Source organism: Lissotriton helveticus, chromosome 1_1 (assembly GCF_964261635.1).
Source record: "Lissotriton helveticus chromosome 1_1, aLisHel1.1, whole genome shotgun sequence".
Lineage (NCBI taxonomy): Eukaryota > Metazoa > Chordata > Amphibia > Caudata > Salamandridae > Lissotriton > Lissotriton helveticus.
This window is the reverse complement of record NC_136057.1, coordinates 1,363,177,977-1,363,183,315: the sequence shown is the minus strand read 5'-3', so window position 1 is coordinate 1,363,183,315 and position 5,339 is coordinate 1,363,177,977.

Below are 5,339 nucleotides of genomic sequence, written 5' to 3'. Positions count from 1 at the left end.
TATGCTGCTTTCATGCTGCTGGCAGCATTGAGAGCAACATCAGGATTGGCCTGAGCGCCCTTGATTTGCGCTCCCAGAGAGACTGGGAGCCTGTGCCTGCTGTCTCCAACCCGGCAACGCAGCTCAGATTGAAGACAGCTCAGTGCGCATGTCAGTTGGACCATCCTGAGACGGCCGGCTAAACCAACATGTGCACTGACAACAGTGCTCACCACTCCCCCTCGCTTTTGCCCCCAAAGACTCGGCCCAAAAAGGAAGGAGCAGCCACTGCCTATTAACTTGCAAAGTATGGTCTATTTCGATCTTCCAATATGGTGCCTAACAGTGTGGAGGGTATACACCACAGATATGTGATATGTTGGCTTTTTCTTTGCTTTGGGTACCTAAAGAAGGCAGGGGGGTGGATTGGGGCATCATGAAATGTTTACACTCTGCTTACAATGAAGTATCAGCACAACTGTTGATGCACTTTGACTTTTATTATATTTGGTGATTAGCAAAAAAAAAATCTATAAAAAAATGTCAACAAAAAGTGTAGCAAATGAGCCCCGCCCGTTCATCAGGAGAGTGGTAAGGGTGCAGTATGTGTCTGATGGTGCATGATGGAGCACAATGCCACAAAAATATTACTAAAGTATGGTATGGTAACACCTTGTCATTTACAGACAGCACATTTTCCATTGAAATGGCCATTAAATTTGCAAAAACATACAGTTTTACTGATAAAACTATATAACACACAAAGGATAATCTGTGGAAAACGGGTTTCAGCCAATATTTATTATTTACGCATCACCAAGTAAAGTGTTGTGATTCGTTTGGATCTTGTTAAAATCTTTGTTTTCATCATATTTCAGAAATATAATTTTGCCTCATTTGCTAGTATATTTTCAAATATTTGTACAAGTAATTTACAGGTGTTTAAACGTTGTTGTTAAAAAAAATGTACATCCTACTGCCTTTACTTTACACACTCCATGTACCTTGCCTAGATTGTCAAATAGTTCACTTTACAAAATCATTTCGCTTTGCAGTCAGACAACAAAAAGCAGAGGACAATGCATTTAAAAAAATTAAGAAGCATTTTATCAGACGACATAGCTTGACATTTGACCCGTCTTTGAATGCAGTGTAAATGCAACAAAAGAAAAAGATAACTTAAAGACATCTTCACTGCTTGTTCACCTTCTGAACTTGGCTGGAGGCTTAAAGCAGCCAATAGCTTTATAATCCAAATGAATTTTCTGTTTTAAATTGTTTTAAACGTAGTTTTTAGGATAATATGACTTTTATTGTTAAGAATATGAATTTGTGATATGTTGTTTTTATATGACAAAGTATGAACAGTGGTTTATAGATCAAATGGTCTAAATAAACTTACATTTTTGACTTTGACCTTCTGAACTCGAGGAGGGTTATTTTAGGGGAGCTGCTGCAAAGCCCGCACCCCTACTTTCAGCGCCAATTTAAGTGAGTGGAAGTGGCAATCAGAGCGTGGCAAGGATGCCATGGCCTCTTGGTGCAAGCAAAGAAAATGACCCATTTTACTGCTTTTCGGGTGACATACAGCAATTACCTGGGTTTAATTTGCCCCGGTGTCTATGCCCATGCAGCACCAATGGTAGTTATTGAACTGGTAGCAATCCTTATGCCACACCATGAGTAGCAACAGAAATGATTTCCCACCTATGCGAAGGACCTTTAAAGCTGCCTTCTCAATATTTCTTTTTACTTTGCAAAGCTTTTTGAAGTTTAAAAAATATATGCAGAATTATAAGTTTGCAGACTTTGCAACGTCACACGCCCCTACTGAATACTCACAATGTTTAAACTTAGTAGATGTTCAAATACTTGAATGCGCGTTGTCCTCACATCCCCATGCAACATAATATTTTACCATTTTTTGCCCTACACTCAATGCTCTGTAAAATTCCCCTTACTGACAGTTTCCTAATAAATAGTTTTGCTGTTTAAAAACTCTACAAAGCTTCATTATTCGCTTCATGATTTGGAAATTTCGACTACAAATTCAACTTTCTGAACACCTAAGTCACACTTAGGCAGATACAGATGATTTTGTGAATTAGTCACTTTTAAGGTCTCACCTCAGACAGGCCATGCACTGTTGCTTGTGCGCCATTTTGTTAGCTTAAAGGAGGCTTAGAGCCTGCTCATTTTTTACAATTTGTTGGCTTCATCGTCATTTTTATTTGCTGGCTCCTGTTTGGTCAGATAGTGCCAGCTGCACTTCCTCTATGTGTGTTTCTCCCTCCCCAGGAGCTTGTTCGTGTTTCATGCCCTATACTGCACCCTTAGGGCAGCAGTGGGTGGGTGGACACTGGGAAGTTAAATTTACTATTCTAACTCCAGCCCTAGAACATTTGGGGAAAGGGCACCTTTCCTCCACCTATTCCAGGCGGCTTATTTACTATACTATCTCTAGTGCTGGAATATTTTTGGGAATGTTATCAATTCCCTAAGTATTTTAGGAAAGGTTGAATAGTATTAATTTTGAATTGCAGAAAGTGCTGCTAGGAGGGTGCACCTCAGTGCAAAAACCTAGGAATACCTCCCAGGCGCGTGGCCCCAATACTGCTTCCTTTCTTTGTGAGTGTCCTTCCACGGCTCATGCTTGCTGGCCTGCGCTACTTCTTTCTTCTGCTTACAACACTCACTAAGACTACATATGTTTGCAGGCTGTACACCCTACTCTACCCCGTCCTGCTCCATGTCAGTGTTTTCGTCATTCGCCCCACTGCTGCATTGTTGCCCCATAACCATTGCCTGCCTTGTCCCATCCCCACTACCACATTGTTGCTTGACCAATTCCCCCCCCTCTGCCCTGTCGATACTTCCTCATCCCCCCTCTCTCCCCCATTGTTGCTTGCCTGCTCCCGTCCCCTCCTCCCTCCCGCCTTATTGCCCCATTATCGTTTCTTGCCCAACTCAACTACTCTGTTGTTGCTTGAGCTATACTCCCTTCCTCCACCCCTCCCCCATTGTTACTTCCTTCACCCCACCTCCCTCCCTGTCCCACCCCACCCCTCCCGCTTTGTTGCTTGCTCCATACCCCTGCCACCTCCCCGCATTGCTTGCCCTGTTTCCCTACCCCCTCGCCTGTTGTTGCTTGCCCCTTCCGCCCTGTGTCCTCCCACCAGAAAAAAGCACCATGACACGCCCTGCGCTGGTCGCATCATAGTACTTGTATCCATAACCGCTAGCCATGGTGCACAACAGCTGCGCTGTTGTAAACATGGGTAAACATGCTGACTAAGCCAATACCTCTCCATAGGTGAAACCTATTGGCTTTGCCAATGTTTGTTTTTATCTTTCTTGATCCTGGTTTATTTTGTCACCAATATAGTAGGTTATGTTGCTTATTACCCGATTAAATGTGGAAATGTAAAAGGAGGGGGGGCTCAACATTTTACTGGACATAGCTTTGTGAACATCAACATCAACATTCTTCCTAGAAAGGGTCAACAATGCATACCACCATATTGCGTTGCATGACTCTGCCTGATGGATTAGCTCGGGTGAAAGAGGACCCACTTACAATACACCTGCCAAAGTCTTTGTTTCCAAAACACTGAAGCCACTCACGTGAAGCAAGCAAAATGTGCACACAGTGCCAGCTCCAAAATAGATTTGGGCAAAAGCTGAATGAGCCAGTCCAATGAGTTAAAACGTCCAAATGAATTGCAGCAGTATTACTTATTTTTACTGTGTGTTGTCAGAAATTAAAAATGCCAGCTTGTGTTGATAATAAATGCCTAAGAATGCACCTTTAACCAAAGGCTTTGTTTGTGCAGATGCTTGCAGGTTGTGGACACTGGTACTACTTTTTAGGTATCATCTATATACAGCTTTTAAGTATGACCTATTGTAGGCAGGACCAATACATACAGCACACTGCTCCCCAGTGGTTAGTTGTGTTGTCAATCACTTTTGGTTGTATTTTATTCAATGACTTTCCTTCCACTTCTTGTGTTTGCCCTCCACTGGAGCATAATTTATTTACCATCCTCTTGATTGCTTAACTTCTATCCTTTAATCACTTAGAGGTTTGTAAAGCGTGGCTACTCACCCATAAGGGTCTCAAGGCGCTTGGGGGGGAGGGGCTGCTGAACTGTCTGGGCACTGGGATTCAGTCAAAGAACCAGGTCTTGAGATCCTGCATGAATTGGGTCAGCGACAGGGATTGCCTGAGGTGGAAAAGCAGGGTGTTCAAGATCTTGGTGGCATGGTAGGAGAAGGATCTTCCTCCAGTTCTGGTCTTGTGGATCTGTGGGAGTGTGGCCAGGGCCAGTTGGGCGGAGCTGAGGTGTCTGGTGGGTATGTGGAATGAGAGGCGGTGGTTCAGATATGCTGGTCCTGTGTCATGGAGGGCTTTGTATGTGTGTGTGAGAAGCTTGAAAGTGATTCTTTTGTTGACTGGGAGCCAGTGGAGTTCTCTGAGGTGTTTGGTGATGTGACTGCGGCAGGCGAGGTTGAGGGCGAGTCATTGTGACTGTTCTGTAGTTTTCTGAGGAGTTTCTCGGTGACGCCGGTATAGAGTGAGTTACCGTAGTCGAGTCTGCTGCTGATGAGAGCATGGGTGACCGTCTTACTGGATGCGGTGGGGATTAATGTGAATGTCTTAGGAAGTAGGCGAAGCAAGATGAGGATACGGCGTTGCTCTGGCGTTTCATTGTGAGCAAGGAGTCCAGTATGATACAGAGGTTTTGTGCGTGGTCTGTGGAGGTGGAGAGGTTTCCAATGTGGCTACCAGGAGTCGTCCCAAGCTTGGGGGTGGACCCCAGGATGAGGATGTCAGTCTTGTCTGAGTTGAGTTTGAGGCAACTGTCTTTCATCCAGGTGGCAACGGCCTTTATCCCGCTGTGGAAGTTGTGTCTGGTGCTTGTGGGTTTGCTGGTGAGGGTGACAATCAGCTGGGTGTCCATGGTTCCTGACAATGACTGCAAGCGGAGCCATGTAGACATTGAAGAGGGTGGGGCTCAGGGAAGCACTCAGCAGTTGATCTCTGTGGGTTCAGAGAGGAATGGTGGTAGCCTGACTCGCTGTGTTCGACTAGTGAGGAAGGAGGGGATTCAGTCCAGGGCCTTGTCGTGGATGCCGGCATCGTGGAGTCTGGTGATTAGGGTGTAGTGGGAGGCGGTGTCGAGAGTGGCCGAGAGGTCCAGGAGAACGAGGGCTGCAGTTTCACCTTGGTCAAGGAGGGAGCGGATGTCATCAGTGGCGGCGAGGAGTGTGGTCTCGGCGTTTATAGTGACTTCAGAAGCTGGATTGAGAGATGTCCAGGATGTGGTTCGCTTCGATGAACTCAAAGAGTTGGGTGT